Source organism: Octopus sinensis, linkage group LG6 (assembly GCF_006345805.1).
Source record: "Octopus sinensis linkage group LG6, ASM634580v1, whole genome shotgun sequence".
Classification (NCBI taxonomy): Eukaryota; Metazoa; Mollusca; class Cephalopoda; order Octopoda; family Octopodidae; genus Octopus; species Octopus sinensis.
The window spans coordinates 70,562,103-70,587,843 of NC_043002.1; positions in this window are offsets into that span (position 1 = coordinate 70,562,103).

The following is a 25,741-nucleotide window of genomic DNA, read 5'->3' on the forward strand; positions in this document are numbered from 1 at the left end:
ACGCATATTATATATTCAAACACCTTTCTTTAATAAAGTAAACGTTAGATATCCATTGGCTGTGTTACTTGAGGTAATTAGAACCTAGTTTGAAATGTAGTATAAACCGGACTTGCTGCTGAATTCCATATTGCTATTTGAATTAAGAAATGTACGCTATAGAAAAAAGGATTTAATGATATTTCACTTTGATGACTTGAGCAACGAACCCGTATTACTTCATAGTACTTATTCACGGTGCAATTGTGATTTAGGCTGAGTGAAGTTAAATGCAATATGCACTTGATCATTTCTGCCAACACACTACGTTTGAATTTTTGACATATCTTGTGACCTAGGGAGAGAAAATAGGAAGTAGTGATTCGCATGATTTCTGAAAAGGTATATTAACCCTATGGTTGGAAAAACTCCGTCGGTTACGACGATGAGGGTTCCGGTTGATCCGAATCAACGGAACAGCCTGCTCGTGAAATTAACGTGTAAGTGGCTGAGCACTCCACAGACACGTGCACCCTTAACGTAGTTCTCGGGGATATTCAGCGTGACACAGAGTGACAAGGCCGGCCCTTTGAAATATAGGTACAACAGAAACAGGAAGTAAGAGTGAGAGAAAGTTGTGGTGAAAGAGTACAGCAGGGATCACCACCATCCGCTGCCGGAGCCTCGTGGAGCTTTTAGGCGTTTTCGCTCAATAAACACTCACAACGCCTGGTCTGGGAATCGAAACCGCTATCCTATGACCGCGAGTCCGCTGCCCTAACTACTGGGCCTTTGCGCCTCCGATTAACCCTATGGAGGCGCAATGGCCCAGTGGTGAGGGCAGTGGACTCACGCTCGGAGGATCGTGGTTTCGATTCCCAGACTGGGCGTTGTGTGTGTTTATTGAGCAATACACCTAACGCTCCATCTGGCTTCGGCAGGGGGTGGCAGTGACCCCTGTTGTACTCTTTCGCCTCAACTTTCTCTCACTCTTTCTTCCTGTTTCTTGAGTAACGCTGCGATGGACTGGCATCTCGTCCAGCTGAGGTGGGAGGAACACATACGCCACAGAAACCGGGAAACCGGGCCCATGAGCCTGGCTAGGCTTGAAAAAGGCGCATAAATAAAATAAATACGAGACTTATACATTTAGTGAAACAACCAGTCATCAACAAATGATCGGTACTATACTGGTTCATAAAGGGCAGTTGTATGTATGATAACTAGAGTCCTATTCCATCTCCCTGTTTAGAATCTATTTGTTTATTTTCTTTAACTGGGTTCAGTCCATTAAACGCTTTTGGACCAGGGTTCCAGTCCGAAGATAACGCAGCAAATTAATTCAATTTTCCATAGTGTATCAATGAAACACTTGTGATTTCCTCGTCTTCTTTTCACCCAGAAATCGTGGAAACAGAGTTACGAATGCTGCTCTTTTGTAAGGTACTAAGATAGAAAATATATTGAGAAGACGTATGGAGATAATCGTAAAATGAAACACTGAACTATAATCCTTTCAAGATATATATGTGTTAATGCATATATGGTTTCATATTCTCATTTGAACTTCTTAAGCCTAAGCCTCGAAATCTACCTTTTATTTTACTGTAAGAGACAAAATATATTTCAATAGTGAACGCTTGTGTTTATATGCTAAATCCTACACCATCAAACAAAAGCACAGTATTCTGTTTATTTAATAGAAACCATTATAATATTCCATCGCATCATCAGGATATATCCACAGAATTAATTTACGGTGACGATAAGGCGGCGAGCTGGCAGAAACGTTAGTACGCCAGGCAACATACGTATCCGTATTTCGTCTGCCGTTACGTTCTGAGTTCAGATCCCGCCGATCTCGACTTTACCTTTTATCCTTTCGGGGTCGATTAAATAAGTACCAGTTACGCACTGGGGTCGATATAATCGACTTAATCCGTTTGTCTGTCCTTGTTTGGCGTCTCTGTGTTTAGCCCCTTGTGGGTAGCGAAGAAATAGGTATTTCGTCTGTCTTTATGTTCTGAGTTCAAATTCCGTCGAGGTCGACTTTGCCGTTCATCCTTTTGGGGTCGATAGATTAAATGCCAGTTGCGCACTGAGATCGATCTAATCGGCTAGCCCCTTCCCCCAAAATTTCAGGCCTTGTGCCCGGAGTAGAAAAGAATTAATGGTAACGATGAGTCCCATATACGCTATGACGACGGACTAAATTTAAAGAATAATTTCGGTTTGTCCTTCTAGATTCTAATATGGAATCCTGAAATTGCTGAATTTGTCATCAACGCGGGGTCGACGAAATATGTACCAACCACACACAAAGGCCCACTTAATCGATAATATTTCATCATGTGAAATAAACAGGCGGACGTTTGCTTCTATGCAAAGAGTTAAATTTTGAGAACGGAAGATTAATGGAAACAGTACAGCTACGATTTGGTGTCCTACCACAATAATTCGCTCTGAATTGAATTTACTTTTTGACCCTTAACTATTTTCCCCTACTTTGCATTATAAAATGACTTTGTCTCATGGGGAAAGAATTCATTAAATATATTAACTTATTATATTAAACTCTGAACAATTGCTTTAAACAGTTTCTTCTATAAAGATCGATGTGAAATAGTTTTGTTGATATATTTGCAAACATTCAACCAAGCTATATTGATATCTCGGGTTTCATTAAGCAACTACATTTTCTCATTATTTATTTATTAAAAGAAAGCAAACAAAGAAATAAGACTTTTGCTATATTTAAGCTGTAATTAGGCAGACTAAATTTAGTTCTGTAATAATCACTTCTGAAACGACTCAAAAGATATTACAACCAGCTATTTTAAACAATCACTGATGTTTGAATTCTTTTTCTTTCTCGATATGGTTTTATGTGTTTTTGTGGTAGGTATCCTTTCTTTTCTTTTATTAAGCTATTGTGTTTTTCCCCCCAACATTATCAGGTTAATAGATCTTCAAATGTGTCTCTGAACTGATAACGACTTCGATAATAGACAAACTATTTTCCCCATTGATATAAGATAATTTTAATCGGATAGATATTCTGAAATTCAAAGAACAGAAATGCTTCGTATTTCCTGTTTCAATACACGGCAAGATGTATTACCAAGGAAATCTTGAAACATAAATAAAAGTAATAATTATCATAAAAATCACTTATTTATGGACAGGAAAATATGTTACACTTGTCTGTTTTAAATAATGGCTACATATATTACAGACAACATTTCTTAGTAATCAATTATACAGACAGATCGAAGAAAATCTATTTTCGTTCATTTTATCCCGAACTTTATCAATAGAATTGTAGTGTTTAAAATATTTTGGCCTAATGTATTTTGAGTTTCAATGAAGAGTGTTTATGTCTTTTTAAGTCACCTGTTCGTGATATTCAAGTGAGAATTAGGTGCACAATTATATAACTGTTGGTTAAAATAGTTCCTTAGCTGATTTCTTCACATCGTTGTTATTTAGATATTAATAGGAATTCGGAAGTTAAACCATCCTTTCATTGTTATTACTTTTTAATACTAACGTGTACTTTCGTACATGTATATTTCATAACAGTAAATCCATCTCCTCTCTTCTTTTCATGGAGATTAACAAATAGGTTAAATATGAAACGAATGTTTATGACATTCGTAGTTGTATAAATCTGCAGGTCAGAGAAAATCTGGGCGAGAAAGGAATCCTTTGATTTCTTTTATGTACAACATTGCAGTGATCAAATAGATAAAGTGTGAACCTTCACCTCATGCCTCTAGAGATTACGTGTAGTTATTGTAGCCGCGGTGTATCTTTTCGTTAAAGCATTGAACAATTCATACTTCATCTTATCTTACCATAAATTATGTGTCAAAAGTGGACAACTCGTATACAGATGCAGAAATCTCTCGAAATAAACGAGGTTTTCGATGGTTTATAGTTTTAATATCGTAACATGCCTATGTTATCACAGAATTTAATATGCCGGTAGAAATAGCTGTTGCCAGGTTATAAAATATCTATAGAAACGCTTTATTAGGGGTGAGGGAACTTTTGATTTATGCATTTCAAGAAAAAAAAATCGCCCGCCTTATCATTCTTTCAATATTTTAATAGTTGCCGTTCATTCTCTTTGTTCGTCAGCCTGTTTTCATTGGATACATTTATTTGATAAACACTCTCTCTTAGACTTAAACATTATATACATCAGATTCTCTACTTAGTTTATTTATATAACTGATGCGTCTTTTTGCCTGACGTCATTATCCTTTACATTTCCTTCGACTTTCTCATGTCTCATCACGTTACGATAGAGATTTAGATTTAATCGCATGCGATAAGATTTTATAGCACTTCTGACTTTATCTAACTCAAACCAAATACTACACAGTGATAACAAAACATTCAACCGAAAGCTATAGTTATAATAAAGATGTGCCATTAATTCGGCTCTTCTTTTCGTCACCTCAACTTAATAATCTATGAAAAGACACGAGGGCTAATGGTTAGGCAACTGGGATCTCGAATCCCTGACAGGAGGGTTCGTGCCCCTGTAGTCTATTCAGCTGACACAATGTATGTCAAGAGCGACATGGAAGGGTGTGAAATATTTTTAGAAATATTTTTATGGTTAACAGCACATAAACCATACTTCATTTGAATTTTTTTGTGAATTTGATTGTTGCATATCAAATCATGCATTGATATAGTTCTGAACGTGTTTGGTGATGCCTGTAAAATAACAAAGTATAAAAGAAAGCATACATCCGGGGATTACTCTCATTTAGGAGTTAATTTAATAGAGAAAAATAAAGGAATATAATCTGTTAGTTGTTAGCAGAAGAAATATGAAAGAGGCTACTCTTTTGAATCACAAATATGAGACTACTGAGTATTATCATTCTAGGGAAGCTATTATGGAAATGTAATTTTTATCCATAAGTATGAATTTTATAATTCTTACTTCACTGAAACTATTTGGCCATTTAATTAGAGGTACGCTAAAAGGCTGCGAACTGGTAGATTCATTAGAGCGGAGACAAATGCCTCACGGTATTTTTCTTGGTCCTTTAAATTTTGTGTTCGAATCGATCTTTGATTTTTATTTCTGTCGATCAATAATTACAATACCAGCGAAATACTAGGGTAGATATCATCGATTGACTCCTCTGTCATTCAGGAACCAACGAACAAAATATTCATTACTTACGTAAAAACCGAAATAGAAATTTCGTGGGGAGAAGAAGAGACAGTCATATCAATCTTAGTACTTCATTGGTTTTTAATTTCAGAATTTATAGTGATGCGGGTAAATATCTCAAGCCATTTTCTCCGTCAGTGTCACTTTTGTCACACTATCACCCTTGTTATGGATATGACGATAGCTTCAAATATAGCGTCAAGACTACATTTGTTGGAAGGGGTCTATCGATTTAATTAACCTTAGCAATTGTTCGCTACTTACTTCATGGTTAAAGGAATATTAGTTATTAACGCACCTTTCCTCTTCTGGCTAATTTTCATTACATGCTAAGTTGTATGTATGATTCAAGAACGCGTTACGTTATTTAACGGAATATAATGCAACGACCAATACAATAAAATACTTGAAACAGGCATCTCTATTAAATATGATTCTTTACAAAAATTGATAAGAATTTCATAAAATGTCACAAGAACACTTAGTTAAAGATTGGGGAAATAGAATTAATTGAAAGAACAAATGTATATATTTCACCAATCTAACAAGGATGCGAACACAAAGATGACGATAGTATTCGGACTCAGAACGTTGATTATCATTTTGGCAGATGATGTACAGTTTCTTTGATTTAACTGTAACGACCCTCAGCATGATAAAAAGTTTTTGTATTTTTGGTCAATTTGTTTGACCAGTCATCACTCACAACTCAATTTAATATAAATGATAAAGACTCCTTCTCCAGTCCTATGAACTCATTAACGTTCGTTTACCCGGTTTCCATGGCGTGTATACAGACTTGGACAAAATAATGGAGCAGATGAGAAAAATAGAGACTATGATTGAAAATAATTTACTTAATAATTGAAAATAATTTACTTAATAATTGAAAACAGTACAATAAATATCTTATCAATAATTAGCATTCGACTTATCCTAATTTCGCTTTTATAACCGCTTTTATGCGTCTATGCATACTTGAGACTAAGATGGTGCAAGTGCCTGGGTCAATTTTATGCCAGTCATTGTGGAAATTTTCTGCCACTCATGAAGTGAATAACTTATTGATAACTTATCGACGTTAAATATTTACTTTATTACTCTTTTACTATTTCAGTCATTTGATGCTGGAGCACCGCCTTTAGTCGAGCAAATCGACCCTATGATTTATTCTTTGTAAGCCTAGTACTTATCCTATCGGTCACTTTTGCCGAAACGCAAAGTTACGGGGACGTAAACACACCAGTATCATTTGTTAAGCGATGAGGAGGGGGGGGCGCAAACACAGACACACAAATACATACATATATATACATATACACATATATACGACGGGCTTTTTTCAGTTTCCGTCTACCATATCCACTCACAAGGCTTTGGTCAGCTCGAGTGCCACGCAGTGGAACTGAACCCAGGAATATGTGGCTGGTAAGCAAAATACTTACCACACAGCCACTCTGAAAATGTCTCCGAAGTAACGGATTCCTGAAGTTCAAAGTGCTTGAATCTTTGCATTATTCTGTGAATGATTCTCTTATGTTAGTATTGCAAGAAAATTGAAATACTAGAGGGAAGGTGTCGAAACAACCATCAGAAGTTACAGTGAGACCAATTCTTTTAAATACTGTAAGGGATGATGTCGCAAAGTATACAACCATAAGCGAAGACAGGTTGCTGAGAGGACATCTCTGGCCGATAGGAAAAATACCTCTTCTGACGTAACTTTTGTGTTTCGGATTGCAATAGCCAAAGAGATATCTACTCGCTCAGTGAGAAGGTTGCTAGAAAGTAGGCTCAAAGGATGTATTGTCAGAAAGAAGCCGTATCTGTCTGAGATGAACATGAAGAAATGATTGTCTTGGGAAAAAGTGAATGAAAATTGGACTGATGGTGTTTGGGCTAAAGTTGTTTGGTCTGATAAAAGTAACTTTGAGGTAGGTTCTCCATATTCATTTCCACCACTTTTCTAGACATAATTGAAATTCTTACGCTTTTACAAAAATGAACCCTTGGAGCTGTTTATATTCACCGTAGAGGTGGAGATGCTTATCAACCTGGATAAAATTTGGAGGAGGCATAAGGTTTTAGGGCTGCATGTCATCTTCAGGAATGTTGTTCACTTGTGAGGGTAGAATGAATTCCAACACTTACACCAGCATGTTAAATCAAGTTTATTTACCTTCCTTGGCTAAAATTCTCAATTATAACATCCCAGACTGTGAAATCTTTCAACAAGACAATGCTCCATGCCACACATCCAAAGGGTCAATGACTTGGTTCGAGGAGAAAGGAATGAGGATGATGAAATGGCTCCCTCGGTCTCCAGATCTCAATCCCATTGAACATTTGTGGTCACACCTAGGTAGAAGAGCGAGGGTGCACAAATGTCCTTCAAAAAGTGAATTAGAAACCATAATTCATGAATAGCAGCAGAGAATTGACCCAGACACTTGTGCCAACTTAGTCTCAAGTATGTAAAAACACATAAAAGTGGTTATACAAGCAAAAGGAGGACAAATCAAATACTAATTGTTCATGGGGTAGACTCTAGAAAGTTTATTATACTGATTTCAATTATTAAGTAAATGAGTTTCAATCATATTTCTATATTTTTCCATACCTGCTCCATAATTCTGGCCAAAGCTGTATATTTACCAACTAGACGGGACTGGAGCAACGTGAAATAAAATGTTTTGCTCAAGAACACAACGCCTCGCCCGCTCCTGAAACTGGCCTCACAATCTGATAATTATGAATCCAACATCCTAAGCATTAATCCACACGCCCCAACAACGCAAGTCATTTACAACAACCAATAGAAACGGGGATTTACAATATACATATTATTCACGGCGTACATAGCATCTCTTACTTTAATGCAATAGCAAAGTGATGTTAATGTCGCGTGGGATTGAAGTATTTACTGAACCTTCCTACGTTAAAAGTTGAATATGTGTCCAATGGCACAAAATGTGACACTTAAAATTTGAATAATGAACAGTGCGATAAGAACCAAGCCAACAAATTTCAATTTTACACCTACAAACACATACACAGATACACGCATCGCGCGCGCGTACTCACACACACACACGTATACGCACGCACACACACGCCATCAAAAACGTTCTGATGAGTTTTCAGAAATACAAGTTTCCTTATAGACTTTTAAAGAGCCATTTGTGTAGTAATATATGTCACTGTTAAAAGCAGAGACACAGTAAACTTTGTAAGGCTTTACAGTTTTATACTTTGAATACTCCAAATACATGATCAGAAGTGGAGTAGCACTTTAACGATCTGCGAAACTACTCCACATCGCTAGACATGTTTTTGAACCGTCTAATGTGAATTTAGAAGAGATTTAGGTTTATGCTATGAGGCAGTAATTAACTATATAGATTTTTAGTAACAACATGTATGGCGTCAAACCAACATAATTAATTTGAGCGAATAAGCTAATGTACCATATAATTTGTAATTTCATCTTTGTTAATATTTTTATTAGGAGTATGCCAAAAATGAATTGTGAACGTCTAACATTTATCATTGCCAGCACTAAATATTAATTAATTAAACCTTATATGCCATGCCATGAAAATGATGGAATAATTTTCATGAAACCAAAATAAATAAATGAATAGATAAATAACTAAATAAAACAAGAAAGTTTAATAAATTTGTTTCAAATGAAACTAAATTTGTTTTTGTATGAATATTTTTAAAACTATGTAATTTTAATTTCGTAATAAATTGAAGTGGAAATAGTATGAATTTATTTTGCTTTGTTGACTTTAATACGTGTGATTTGACTTCACCTCAAGCAATATCATCTTTAACTGACTTTGTATTTTTAACATTCTAATAAGTTTGCCTAAATTCAAGAATGATATTACCGGAATTAAAATATTGAAAATAAACAGAATCATAAACAAGAACAGCAAACAACGTCAAAAACGAAACTAACAAATGACCAAGATTAGCTTGGAAATATAAAACACGTGTTGATGTTTCCATAACACCATTTTTATAAACGCTGCGACATCAGTGGTAATTTGGAGTGAATGTTTTGTTCTTGTAATTGATACGGCTTCCTGTAACGTACACGATTAGATACGGTATTTAACAGAGAACTAACACAAGTTAAACATGTTTATCATTAATATTAATAAAACATCATCACTGACATCGATAAATGGTGCTTTTTTTGTTATTTGTAAACGAATTATAAGGAATTGCATTAGAATCTTGTATCCATAATAATGAGGATGTTATACAACCAAATTATTCCGTTCTGAAGTATTATTGTCGCATTGTCTTCTAACGCTTTATGATATGCGCAGACGTCTATATATCTCATTGAAAAGATGTGTAATTATAAGATCATAACATTTTACTTTGCATTTCGAAGAAGACAAATGAGATATAAATGAGGCAAGTAGTAATATATTGTGGCCTTCCGCCAGTTACGACGACGAGGGTTCCAGTTGATCCGATCAATGTAACAGCCAGCTGCTCGTGAAATTAACGTGCAAGTGGCTGAGCACTCCACAGACACGTGTACCCTTAACGTAGTTCTCGGGGAGAATCAGCTTGACACAGAGTGTGAGAAGGTTGGCTCTTTGAAATGCAGGTACAACAGAAACGAGAAGAAAGAGTGAGAGAAAATTGTGGTGAAAAAGTATAGCAGGGTTCGCCACCACTCACTGCCGGAGCCTCGTGAAGCTTTAAGTGTTTTCATGCAATAAACACTAACAACGCCCGTTTTGGGAATCGAAACCGCTATGCTACGACCACGAGCCCGCTGCCTTAAACACTGGGCCATTGCGCCACCACAGTAATGTATATGTGTTAAATGTATGTATGTGTGTCTGTATGTGTGTGTATTATGTTTGACACCCATCACTATTAGTTAAATCACGTCTTCGCAAATTAGGGATTCGGCAAAAGAGATCGATAGAATAAACAGCAGGCTTAAAAATGAGTATCGGAGTTGATATGTTTGATTACACATTTTAAAAACTAAAAAAAATATTCATGCATACCTAAATAAAGGGAAATGATTTCATCCATGAATAAAATTCTCATAGCAGCATCAACCTAAGAGAAAGCAGCTGTATGATAGGTTGACTGAAAGAGCCGTCATATTTCTTTTACGTTAAGCGGCGAGTTGGCAGAAACGTTAGCACGGCGGGTGAAATACTTAGCGGTATTTCGTTTGCCTCTACGTTCTGAGTTCAAATTCCGCCGAGGTCAACTTTGCCTTTCATCCTTTCGGGGTCGATTAAATAAGTACCAGTTACGGACTGGGGTCGATATAATCGACTTAATCCGTTTGTCTGTCCTTGTTTGTCCTCTCTGTGTTTAGCCCCTTGTGGGTAGTAAAGAAATAGGTATTTCGTCTGTCTTTACGTTCTGAGTTCAAATTCCGTCGAGGTGGACTTTACCTTTCGGGATCGATAAATTAAGTACCAGTTACGTACTGGGATTAATCTAATCGAATGGCCCCGTTCCCTCAAAATGTCAGGCCTTGTGCCTAGTAGAAAAGAATAATTGTAGCTTGAAAGGCGGGGATCTGGCAGAAACGTTAGCATGCCGGGCGAAATGCTTAGCGGTATTTCGTCTGCCGTTACGTTCTGAGTTCAAATTCCGCCGAGGTGGACTTTGCCTTTCATCCTTTCGGGGTCGATTAAATAAGTAGCAGTTACGCACTGGAATCGATATAATCGACTTAATTCGTTTGTCTGTCCTTGTTTGTCCTTTCTGTGTTTAGCCCCTTGTGGGTAGTAAAGAAATAGGTATTTCGTCTCTCTTTGCGTTGTGAGTTCAAATTCCGGCGCAGTCGACTTTGCCTTCAATCCTTTCTGGGTTGATAAATTAAGTACCAGCTGCATGCTACGCTCGATCTAATCGACTGGCCCCCTCCCTCAAAATTTCAGACCTTGTGTCTAGAGTAGAAAAGAGTATTTCTTTTACGTTACACGTAGACTACTCCAAAAGGTCGTCGCAGACAGCGTAATGAAATACTTGATGTGTATGTCTGAAAAAAAGACGGAGCATCGGAATAAACCGGAAACATAGATCTATTACTGTTTTGTTCTAAATTCAAATACCACTCAAACCAATTTACTCTAATTTCTTCTAGGTTCAATGAAATACGTTCTGTTTGGTGTTCGTTATTGCAACAGTCGAATATTAACAAATTTATGATCAAACCTACCGTCTTGTTTACTAACACCATATCATTTGAGAGAGAAATTTGTCTACTATTCCTAACTGATAAAGTGACCGAATAAATACTACCAGTGGAAGAGAGCGGGTGTAATATACTCACCCACTTCTATTTTAAAAATTATGTTCTGCAACATAGTTTGTGAGAATCCTATTGATCTGATAGTGAAGAACTAATACATTTGTAACACGCACTGGAAAAGGCGTGGCGGCATTTCTCAGACATGTTCTTTATTATGGTCTGATTGCTAAGGATTGCTTATTCACACACACACACACACACATATAATATATTATATATATATATATATATATATATTTAATGACGACACCTGACTTAGTGGGATTATCTCCAAGGTCGAGCGACGTTTTGTGTCCTTGAATAAGGCGTTTCATTTCATGCTGCTCTAGCCTTCACAACACAAACTACCAGTACAGGCCTTGTCACCCTCCAACTATTACACCCTCAATATTCCGCTATGTCAAGAAGGAACAGGCTGGAAATCTATCTATTTCTGGTTGCGATTGCGCAACAACTTACAACAATTCTCACAACGAGGCCGCAGTAAATGTCGAGTAAGGAGGCGAGCTGGCAGAAACGTTAGCATGCCGGGCGAAATGCTTAGCGGTATTTCGTCTGCCTCTACGTTCTGAGTTCAAATTCCACCGAGGTCGACTTTGCCTTTCATCCTTTCGGGATCGATTAAATAAGTAGCAGTTACGCACTGGAATCGATATAATTGATTTAATCTGTATGTCAGTCCTTGTTTGTCTCCTCTGTGTGTTGTCCCTTGTGGGCAGTAAAGAAATAAGTAAATGTCGAGTGACGACTATAGTTTCGTTTATTATGGGTTATTTCATGAAACAGATTGCCACCAACGTTGGTTACAACGGAACAATCACCAATTTTATACATTCCTGACGAAGAGAAGATGAGAGTGATATAGGAAGGACAAGAACTCGCGACAGAAGTAATATCAAACATTCATCTGATAGTATTGCACATATATATACAGAGCTGCCCCCCCCCCCACGCACGAATATATAAACTATGGGCATGCGGTTTTCATGTTCCAAATTTGGTCAACTCGAAACTATCATAGAAAACACTCGAACAATGGAATAGAACACAGAACTACGTGATTACATTGCGATCTTCTCAATCAACCAACTATATTTACTTTCATGTTATAACGCTTAAAACTAATTAACGAACCAATCACATATGGAATACTAAACCGTTAGGTAAATATTAATTTATTTCTTAGATAAAATGAATTAACATATCATTTTACTTGGCATTATTTGCTGAACAGAAATTTGGATTCGAAACAATTCTGAACGATACTTCACTTCGAGATTTCCATATTGTTATATTTAAACATTTTCCTCCATACTTATTTTCCATTTATTTAAACAGGGAGAAATTTTATTGTAATTCTGTTGTTATTTCATTAAATTTTACATTCCGAGCTTCTATTACGATAATACTTTGCTTCTAGGCCACATAGCTCTTATTTTTAGGACATTGCTTCCAATTTGTTGACCAATAATTCACTCGGCGACTGGTCTTTGTTATCTTTTAATGTTTCTTCGCTGCTGACTGTAATTCCGAAAGATTATATCTTTAATTCTAGATTTACAACTAATTTCTTGACTTACACATTTATAAGAACTTCATTTCTTTAAACTGCAGACATTAGATACAGTGAAAGATTTTAAAACGTTTTTACTTTTGTTGCCTGAAACTCTATTTCGTTAGATTATGTTCGTTGATGAATAATGGAGAAGAGAAAGCTAAAATGTAGAAAATAACATATAGAAGTGAAATAAGTATAAAATAAAGTATAATGTAATAAATGACGTGAAAGAAACTTCGAAAACGAGTGTATGAATCTGAGTGTAATTTACTGAATTCAACAAGAACCACAACAGTAACATCAACCACAACAACAACAAGTACTGAAATGCAACGAACATATACTGAATTGTTTGTTCTTCGTATGCTTTTTACTGAAAGTAATGATTACGAAGCCATTCGAAGCATATTAAGGGATTCATTTATATATTTTGTTACTTTTTATTATTGTTATGCTGTATTATGAGTTTGTTTATTCTTCAGTAAAAATTGGTTCATCAACAAGTAATCATTTCTTAGCAGAAATACAAGGAACTGAGTTTTCAAATGTTATTATGGTTAGTCTACTTTGTATTCCGTGTAGAAGTATATTAGCTGAAGAAAATTAATGTTTTATTATCATTCTAATCATGTATAATACTCATCTGCGAGAAGAATGTTTTAGTAATGTGATCTGCAGACAGATTTACATAACGTAATTTGGTTGCTCTGTAACAACAAATGACGGTGACAACTGTAGCTAAGAATGTGTAACATCAGTTCAATGCTATGTTGAAATCTATGAATAAAAGTTAGATAAATTGATATCTACCTACCTCTTTGATAGTTGCAGATAAAGAGCTCGGTAGTGATACTGGAAATACACTGAAGGCAGGAATTCAGCGTACAGTTACTTGCAACGCATTATGTACTGCTAAATATCTCCGCCACAGTTAAAGGTTCAGTTTATGCAGTCGTAAAAATGTAACTTCGTCAGAGAAATTTTATCCATATAAATATTTGTTTCGAGTATACCTATTTGTTTACTACCCACAAGGGGTAGTAAAGGAACTTGGAGCTGCGGAACAAGCAAGGACATCCTTCTTAATCATGTTTACCTTCGACGTTTTGCCTTCACCGGCAAATTTAGTCCGGTGGAACGTACAAACGACTGATGAATGTAGAGGCGGAGAGAAAGCGAAGGTGAGATATGTTCTGTCAAACTGCAGGCTAGCACTAGACAGGTAAACATGGCGTCACAACGAAGTCCTCGGTCTCATAACCGCAATACTCAAGGAGAAGATCGAGAGATATAATAGGAGAGAGTACCCAAAAGTGGAAAAGCACGGGAGGATATATTTCCATGAGGGAAAAGGACATAAGACCAGGCCTCCAAAAAAGTATACGAAACAGACGAAAGATGGATACTCGGAGCTGGCCGCGGATTTGAAAAGTCTGTTGATATTTTCACTCGTAAAAACAATAAAAATACTGGACTTAATTTTATTGCACACAAAATGGAAAATTGGAATTTTGCTAGAGCTGAGAGTGCCATGGGAAGAGGACACCGCTAATGCCGAGCAACGAAAGGAGAGGAAGAATGAGAGATTAATCGAAGAGTGCAAGGAACAGGGGTGGACTGTCGAGTATTACCAGCTGGGAAATCGTGACGGTGGGCCAAGTGAACCATCTCGTTCATTGCAAGGGGATGAGGGCCGCCACGCCGAAAACGGTAGAGGAATAGGGACAGAATACGGACGGGGTTCCTCCTGGTGATGTCCTTAGCTACTGGAAACTATAAAGGAGCTGTTGCGGTAGCGAACCAAGAAACGTGGTTGGAATTCCCTCCTCTGAAACTAGCAAATCAATGGAATTATATAGAATATATTAACGTCTCCATCAATTTCCAGAGTTGCGCTGCTATACTGAACTTGATATACTGTCACTCTTTGTGGGACTCGATTCCATCTCGGATGTTGTTTGGCGAAAAAATACCATATTTCAGGGATGCTCTCCATCCCATGAATCCACTATGGTTAAACTGAATTTTTTCCAGAATTCTATAACCCCTGATTTATAATCCCTCATCAATTAATTTTATGAGTTATTTGAAAGTCCTCAGATAATATGACTTGAGTAATTTAGGATAATATTACACACTGACATTATCAAAACTGGTGGATAACTTCACTGGGGACTTTGAGCATTGTGTTAGTCTCGACACTTCCTTTTATCAGCAGAGCAAATTATGTTCGTAAAGCAGTCTTAGAAATGACATGTAATTCACAATTTCTAAAATGGCCAATCGTAGGAAGATCGATTGAACTTAATGTAGCAACTGGAATCTGTTAGGAATTTCGAAGGGTACACAGCCATGAACCATACTGTAATATCATCAGTGTTTATCGTCCCACATGATAAGTCAAGCGAGTTCTGGACTCTGAAAGCCTGAAGATGATTCTCTTTTCTCAGTAGAAATATAAGCCTTGCTCTGCATGCGCTTCCAGAGTAACATTTTTATTAGATTTGTACACATTTTCCTGTTTATTACTTAAACCAGGAAGTAACGTGGTTTTTCAGCAACCCAGAATAATTACTGGTACCCGCATTACTGATAATTTACATTGGTAGTTTTATCGCTGGAAACCTTTCAAATCAGCCTTGACTAACAAGATCCTCATAGAAAATTTTAGCTACCGCTTGAATCACATTAATGTTTATCAGCACATTACGTTCTGTCTGTCTGATCGGGATCCACTTAGAAAAGTGCTGCTACATTTTAATCATCATTTTAGAACTTTGAAAAAACAAAATGAGAAAATCAATGTTCGAGTAATTAACAGAGTAACTATTTGAACGCTCGAACTAATTTTGTCTTTATTGCCACGTTTGCAAGTGTAAGTGCTTTTGAAGATGACTGAACTTTTCTGCCGCTATAAATATTTGTAAAACTTCACGTTTTACACAGAGTGTAGTATTTTTTCGTCTACAATTTGCGCTACAGGTTTTATTTTGAATTGGTTGTGACTTTGCAGCTATATTTAAGAAAAGCAACACAAAGTATCTAATGCATACATAATATATATGTGTTAGTAGTTAAATTCAATATCCGTCGGGTTCGAGAAGGAACCCCATACCAAATATAAGCCTGCCGTATCCTAGTTACCTCTCCCTTCGCTAAAACGGAGGTATTGTTTTCACTCGTATTTGTTTGTTTGTCTGTAGACAAGATATTTTAAGAATCGCTGCATGAATTCGGATGAAATTTTCAGGGCTGGTTGGCTTTGTAAATGGTATTACGTGATTAGATTTTGACATCAATCCAATATCGGAAAAGGATTCTGGATTATTTTTCTTGATTTTTGAGAGCGGTCGTGTTCATTTTTAGTATTCTCGTTTGTGAGAGCAGTCGAGTTTATTTCAGGTATTCTCATATTACAAATAATTCCCGCTTAATCGTTGAGAGCCCGTCAGTGTTGACCTGGCAGAGGTTTGCTCTCTCTGAGTGCTCTTGTTAAACGTTAAATTACTTTGTGGGCAAAAATTAGTTATAATTTAAACAAAAAAGTATCAGTGAGAAAACGTGTTGCGGGAATGAAGTTGAAAGAAGTACTATTGGATTAAAATGAAATAGGAAGAGAAATTATTTACGATTGGTATATGCTCAAAAATAATAAAACAGAAACCAATAAAGGAGCAAGCGTATGCTGGAAAATATGTCGAGATCAATAAAAACAAGCTATATGCACAAAGCATGTGAAGAAGAAAAACACGTTAGGCACTGGAGTTATTAAAAAATGAGTATTTTTATTTTAGATTTTAGAATGCCAAAATTTTACTGCAGATTGTGTGAGGATTAAATTACGGACCGTATCTAGGAATTTGCGGGTATGATTAACAAACTATATAATATATGATCGAGATTCTGTATCGCTTGAGGTGCCGGCATTTACACGATCTTTTTGGCACTTTTGCATCTTATTTTCGACTTATTAGTGATGCATGCAAAGGGTTGTCGTTTCCTAAGTATAATGAGTAAAGTATCACTAGAAACACTTACCTATTACATCGTCTATTGTATGAGATCCGATGCACATGTATTTGTAATCTCAGAATTATATTCTCTTAACAAAGACTTACAGTTCAGCAGATTTATTTTCCATAAATATTATTGTAAATGTCGCTTACTCATTGTTTATTTGTATCTTCCGATGATATACATTAAGACTACGATATTCTAGCTTCTAGAAATATGTTCAAATCATTATGGATATGGGTATGGAAATAGCCATGACATACGGAAATACTGTTCTCAAATTTTGGCTCAAGTCAGCCATTTCATTGGCGGGTAAAGTGGATTATGTCGACCCCAGTTCCTAACTGACACTTATTTTATCGAACCCTAAGCGATGAAAGGCAAAGTAGACCTCGACGGAATTCCAACTCAGAGCGTAAAGACAGATGAAATACATATTTCTTTACTACCCACAAGGGGCTAAACTCACAGAGGACAAACAAGGACAGACAAACGGATTAAGTCTATTATATCAACCCCAGTGCGTAACTAGTACTTAATTTATCGACCCCGAAAGGAATTTGAATTCAGAACGTAACGGCAGACGAAATACGGCTATGCAATTCGCCCGGCCTGCTAACGTTTCTGCCAGCTCGCCGCCTTATCATACGGAAATTTTGATGGTAACATTGTAGCATTGATAAATAAGTATGTTCTTCTGAGCATAGGATTTTTATAAGATTTATAGTCAATGCATTCTCAATTATTTGTGATTTTCTCTACTCACTTGAGCCTACAAACAGCTTGTCAGAATAGGAGGTGCTCGTTGGCTCCCTTTTCACCTTCACGATCAGACCTCATGATTAATACGGAATGAGTATCGCAATAAATTGAATATTGATTTTCAGTATATTTTCTGAAAAATACAACCATGCGAATTAGGTCAGGGTTTGCAACACTTATTATACGGCATGTAAAACTATCAGAAATATGGAGTCATCTTCAAAACTAAGGTAAAATTTTGATAAAAAAAAAGATACATGAAAATTATACGTGAAAGATGGAGGTCAAATTGAACATATTATCTATGGTTTATTATGATTTGAAAATAAAAGTTATAACATTTTGTTTTATTCTGCTTTGTGATCTTTGAATTCATTTTAATTTGTTTTATAAAATACATGAACTTATATATATATATATATATATATATATTTTTCTCATGCATTTTAGGTTTTAATTTTCTAGATTTATTATTGATCTATACATCTAAAAAACATGTTTAATATATTTATTACTTTGTTTTTCATTTAATTATATTTGATATATTTATTTTAGCTTCCCTTTCATGTCAATATGTTTTATATTTTTTGCCAATATAAGTGTTTATTTAGTTCATTTGAAATTACTAAAACGTTTGTTTAAATTCTGTTTTATTCTATATGCTTATTAGTTATTTTATTTCATCCTATTCACAGTATTTCTTCTTCTTCTTCTTCTTCTTCTTCTTCTTCTTTTTCTTCCACTTCTTCTTCTTCTTTTTCTTCTTCTTCTTCCTCTTCTTTTTCTTCATCTTCTTCTTCTTCTTCTTCTTCTTCTTCATATTATTATTATTATTATTATTATTATTATTATTATTATTATTATTGAGGGAAAAAGCAGTGCATGCCATCAGAATGACACTGGGGTAAAATATACAAAGCCCAGTATACCAATCATGATTACCCATCTGGTAAGGATATATTAGGCACATGAATCACAACCATACGTGCGCAACATGGTGATCTCATATCAAGATAAACGGTGCATAAACTTGCAGGTGGGGCCCAAGTTAAACTTTTCTTCACGTCGAGTACTCTATTTTTCTCAAATGGCCCTTGTTTAAGGATTAAGAACGAAGTACCCATGTTTCCAGAGGGGAATTATTCAAACTCCAATGAATCCCTCTCCTCACATGGTGATGATGCTCCACCACTACTTTTGCTCCCGATCAGAGATGCACATATCCTCAGCCACAAAGAGACATACTCAAATGGTTATGGTTAAACGACCAACAAGCAAATCTGTGGTATCGAGCAGAATATTTGCTGTAGCCCATCCTTTATACCAGTACAAAACATGTACAAGGTAAGATTTCCAATCAATGAAGATCAGAAGCCATGAGAGTCAGCACCTGGTACTACATCAAGGCATTAACATAATCATCATCATCATCATCATCATCATTACTATATTTATTGTAACTATAATAATAATAATAATAATAATAATTATTATTATTATTATTGAATATACGTAAACGAAGATGTCTAAGCAGGTTTGACTCTTAGATCAGTTCCTGCTAAGCAGCGTTCATGCAATTTGTAAATGCCCTGGTTCATTTGGTTCACAGTGAGGCGCGTTTCTATCTCCGCTATCCAAGGATCAATCAACATCGGCCTAGTGAAATAGTAATACTCCAGCCATTCACAAAATCATATTTACTCTTAGATTCGGCTCTTCCCTCATTAAGTTATCAATTGAAATATTTTCTGCTTCCTTTTGAAGTTCTTGAATCCCTGATCTGACGTCAAACCTAAATTCAGTATGACGCAGGAAAAGTTAATAATACTTACATTCTAGTGACTCATGTGATGTATAGATCAATAATGAACTTAGAACATTAAAACCTAAAAGGCAAGAGAAATATATCTCTATCTCTATCTATATCTATCTATCTATCCATCTACGGACGTGCTGTCACTTCGGCTCCGAAGGTAATCTTTTATTTTGACTATTTATAGCCCATATTTTGTGTACAGTTTTGTAAATAAGGTGTGTAAGGCACCCAACTTTCGTTTGAGTGCTTTTCCGAGGGAGGAATTCGCCCCTAGGGGCAGTTTCAACCCTATTTAATTTGTGTAATTTTCTTCTCGACATTTTGAGAATGTCGAGAAATTGTATTGTAGAACGCTGGTCGCGTTCCTTTATCGACCAACATTTTCCTAGTTTGGAAACGCTAGAAGAAAAAAAGAACTCATGCACGCAAAGTGCAAACCTGAATGACATGGCAGTGAAAGCTGGAACCACTTGCGATAACAGCACTGTCACCACCACCACTAACAACAACAACGAGACTACTACTGCTACCACCACCGCCTCCACCACCACCACCACCACCACCGCCACCTCATCCATTACCTCAACTACCAACAACAACAACAATAACAATGACAACAGGAATAACAACAATTGTGCCACCATTTCGACATCTGCTGCCACGGCTGTCTCTTCTGCCACTGACACCACCACCAACACCAACAACAAAAACAATAACAACAACAACAATTCCGTTCATACCTTGTTTTCTCCAACAACAAGAACTGAAGGGAATAAACAAAAGACTGTGACCACCAAACAAATTGACAAAAGCTGCTCGAACACAGGGACAAACTATGCAAATAATTTTCCACCCCTTCCTACTTGCACAATCAAACCAAATACACCGATTTTACCAACTGCAGCCAACAGCAACATCACCACCAGCAACAACAATAACAAAACAACAACAAATTTCGCCGAGGCGATAAAAGAAAAAAAGACAACAGTATATTTTACTGCACAACAGATAAAAGATACGAAAATTTTAATAACGGAAGTAGATGGTATAGTAAAAATAAACATACCACAAGAAATATTAGAAAATGAAAAAAAAAAGAACTATTATATATAAAATAATTAATAAGAAAACAAAAAGTCCAGAGAAGGCTAATACAAGCAAAATCGAAAAATGCTTGAAACCCATCTGGAACTACAAAGAGCATGTGACCTGGTGGAACAAGTTCGCACACATACAAGTGGTCTTCCACACTGAAGAGTTAGCAAAACGTTTCTCAACGCTAACTCTTCATTCAGATGAACTCACATTAATACCAAGCTATCGTGGACAGAAAGTGACTAAGATCACTTTAAACAATGTCCCCAAAATAGCGAACAATCTATGGCTAGTAAAGGCCTTATGTGTGAAAATGGAAGATTTCACTATTTTAGAAACTACGGTCACGGAACACAAAAACTGGATGGGAAAAAGAGTAGAATTTCTACTACACATAAACCAAGATGAGATAAAGAAAATACCCACCCAGATATGTGTATCAGAAGACCACAAGTTATATGTGGTCGTCGATGGCAGAAGATTGCAAATATGCCGCAAGAAAACAACAGCAACAACAACAGCAGCCGGAAAAAAACAAAATAGCCAGCTTTACTACCCACACCACAATTTGTACAAACAGGACTAATCACAGAAAAAAAAAAAAAACCTCACCAACCAAACAACCACACCAACTGCATCAAGAACAGAAGCAACACCAGCAACAACAACCAAGAATAAACCAACTCCCAAACCAAGGACATCTGCCAAAAAGACACTCATCGAAAATGAAGAAACAATTACTACTCCAAATCCCCACAAAATTGACACCCCAAACAACACAACAATCATCATCATCATTGTTCGACCGTGGTCGAGACAATGGAATTTACCATGTTGCGCCAGACTTCACGGTCCATCATAGCATTACGGAGGTCCTGTTGCTGGATGCCTGTATCCCTGGAGATTACATCAGGGTAGGAGAGTGTGCGCCCTCTGGTGTTGCGAGTAGATGGCTTCCAGAGGAGAAGAGTAGAAATTACTTCTTTTTCAGCTCTACAACAATGTCCAGCAAACTGGACTCTCCTACCTTTCACAAGAGATGACACAGGTGGTAATTTCCCATATAGTTGCATTTTAGTTGGATGGCGCCTCCACGAGAGATTTTGAGCTCTCATAAGGAGGCGAGTGTAGGTTCCATCCAACCGCCTCTCAAGCTTCTTTGATAACGTCCAGGTTTCTGAGCCATATAGTAGGATTGGTTCGACTGTGGCTTTGAATATTTCAAGTTTGAAGTCTCTACTTAGATTTGATAACCAGATCTTATGCATGTCATTACAGGCTGACCAGGCCATACCCTTTCTAGTTAGAAAGTCTTTTCCAGATGATGACAATACCTACAATCACTCAAACATAAAATACCCACACCCCACCTCCAAAACCCCATACACCACAATCTAACGCTCACCAACCAACACCAACAACAAAATCAACACAGTCTACAATAGACCCCAATATTTTCCCCCTCCAAAGCTCTGATTCCTCTGATTTGTCATTAGACGAAGAAGACACAGAAGATTGGCAAATAGCCACAGGGGGGAGAAGAAAAAAGGGAAAAAGAAAAGAAAAGATAACAAACAAAGCAGGAAGATTCACCACTCCCGAAACAAAAACATGCACAGAAAACAAACACATCAACACAAACACACCATCATCAAACCCCCCAACAATGTTGACAGCCATAAACACAAACAACCACGACCTAATGGAACACATTAGGTCAAACACCAACATAACTGAAAACGACATAAAAACAAATAACCACCCACGCACAACACCACCACAACACATTAAGATAATACACGTAACACAGAATACATACAGCACCCTGAAATCTCTTTACCCTGATGCAGTAGGGAGATTTCAAAAATATTCACCAAAGAAACTATATAAAAACCTCATGGAAGAAGACTGTGAGGTGAAAAACAAAGGACTTTCGGACAACAAGTAACCTTTTCTCTCGATCTTTCCTTTTTGCATTTTCTTTTCGTGTGTAAAACACAATTTTTATCGGAACATGCTCAGAATAGGCAGTATAAATGTACGTGGCTTGGGGTCGCCTTGGAAACAAAGGATACCTGTTAAATGACATCAAGTCACTAAATCTGAATATCATAGCCATCAGTGAGACCAGACTCTACAGCTCGCGGGCACTCCAGCACATGTTCGGTACACATTTCAACATTTATTTTTCTCCGTGTCTACCGAGAATGGGCGGAGATGGCACCGCGGTGCTTCTCCGAAAGAGTCTGGATCTCAAAGTAAGAGCAATTTTCCTAGACCCGGAGGGTAGGTCGGTCGTTTTGGATGTCGATGGCAGCAATGAGTGTGCTTTTCGACTGATAACAGTTTATGCTCCGTCCTTAACAGACCGACCAGATTTCTTTCGACGTCTAGAGTCTTTCATGGGAACGTCTCGTCCTTTACTTTTAGTGGGGGATTGGAATGCCACCCTGGACACGCATCTAGACTACGTGGGCAGAGATAGCAATAAAAGGGGATGCAAATGCCTCAAAGACCTGCTCAGACGTTTCCAACTGTCTGACAGGTACCGACTAGACCACCCGAATGTGCCAATGTGGACATGGAGTAACCGCATCGGGTCGTCCAGATCATACTTAGATAGAGTATTCTGTAGGACAATAGATAAAAATAGTGTAGGTTGTCCACAATTTCATATAATCAGTTACACAGATCACAAGTTTGTGACTTGTACACTTGACTTAGATAAGACACATAGGCAGGGTCCTGGTTACTGGAAACTGAACGCGGCTTTTACAGCACGACAGGTTTACAGGGACCGTATCAGCACATTAGTTAAGAGAGCTTTGACGGGTACCATCATTAACAACAGATGGTGGTATGCCCTAAAAAAAGCAATTAAAGCAGAATCAGTCAGATACAGTAAAGCCCTAGCATTAGACCGAAATAGAATAGAGGGAGAATTAGTTAAGGTTTTAGAAGAGGCACTTAGAACTGGCATCGCGTCCAACGTGCTGGCGGCGAGATTGGCCCTCGACCAACACCTCAACGCCAAACACGAGGGATGCGTTGTCAGAGCTAGGATGCGTGCTCTGAGGAACGAAGGAGTTGGAGCCGCCCAAGAGGCCCTAGTGGTGGAGACGCAACGAGGCAACAGAGCCACCATCAAGTTTCTTATAGATGAACAGGGGCGCAAATTACTCGAGCCTAAAAGGATGTGTGGGGCTTTTCAACAACACTTCACCCAACTGTTTGGGACAAGTGGTGGGTCAGAACGCAGAGTGGACTTTAGTGCCTACCTGCATGCCTTGCCACGACTCTCAGCAAGAGAGGTGGAGTCTTGTGAAAGGCCTATCACAGCTGCGGACGTACAGGATGCGATGGAGGGCTGCGCGAGAGACAAGCCACCAGGCTTGGATGGTCTGCCCTACGAACTTTATTGTCATATGCCAGACTTGTTTGGAGGCGTCTTGGCAGCTGTTTACTGCAACTGGCAGCAAAACGGGAGTATTCCTGCTTTTGTAAAGCGGGGAGCAGTGGCACTGATTAAGAAAGACCCAAACAAGGGGGACGTCATAGATAATTTCAGGCCCATCACTCTGCTCAACGCAGATTTGAAAATTTTGGCCAAGGTGTTAGCCGAGAGATTGGCGCTTGTCATCAAGAAACTAATCGACAAGGCGCAAACATGCGTCGTGCCGGGTAGTAGTATTCATGACAACCTCCATCTGATGCGCTACATCATAGACAGGGTAGTTAAGAATCCTGACATGAGTGGGGCGCTGATCAATTTGGATCAATCAAAAGCTTTCGATAGGGTAGACCATCACTACTTGGAGGCTGTCCTTAAAGCGGCTGGTTTCGGTCCAGTTTTCTGCGGTTGAATCGCTGCCTTATACAGCGGCATCCGCTCAGTATTTCGCGTAAATGGTCATCTATCCAGACCTTTTAACATCATGCGTTCGGTTCGTCAGGGATGCCCCCTCTCATCGCTGCTGTATGTATTGACTCTTGAGCCACTACTACGGAATCTGGCGACGCTGAGGGGCATCCCACGAGAGCTGGGATGCGGGAGGAGCGTGTCTGCATACGCGGATGATGTCACCGTCATAGTGTAGAGCTAACAGCACATCGAGCTGGTCGGCGAGACACTAAAAGAACACGAAGCGGTAACGGGAGCAAAAATTAACCGGGAAAAGTCAGTGGGCTTGCGTCTCCATCGTGGGACGCTGGACGGACGGACCGGTTAAATAGCTCGGGGTCTGGTTCGGTCCGGACCTCCAAATGGAGAAGAACTGGGGCGAGATAACGACTAGGGTGGCTACTCTCACCCAGAAATGGGCTGAGAGAAAGCTATTCCTAAAAGGTCGGGCGGAGGTGGCGAACGCGTACATCGCATCCGTCATCGAGTATCGTCTGACTGTCGTGCCTTGTCCCGACCCTACCATCACCAAACTGGAACGTATACTCTTCCGCTTCCTGTGGAAGGGAAACGTTCCGATGGTTAGGCGATCCATTTGCTGTCAACACCCGCTAAATGGAGGGCTGGGCATCCCGTGGTTGATGATGCGCAGACATGCGCTGAGACCGCGACATCTCCGGCGCTTCATAAACGACGGTGATCAGGTGTGGTCGCCTTTTGTGCGGCGCGCTTTCCCGCAGCTCGTCTCCATGGACGAACTACAGTCATGGATCAAGCAGAGACCGAGGCTAGGCGAATGGCACCGCGAGTGTCGCGTTGCTCTCAAGCAACTCTGCCGTCCGGGATCGAACTTGTGCGACTCCATCACAACAAAGGCATTCTATAGAGGATTAGTGGAGGGGAGGTGCGACGACGAACTCGGGCAGAGTCTGGGCGTCGACGAGGAACACCTGACCCGCGTGTTCAGGACAACTTTCGGGCCGGGACCTATGAACAATCACCAAAGATCCCTGGCCTGGCAGTGCTATCGAGAAGCATTACCTGTTCGGGATAAGCTCTACAGACACGGTTCCAGACACACTGGACCGACTTGCCCGAGATGC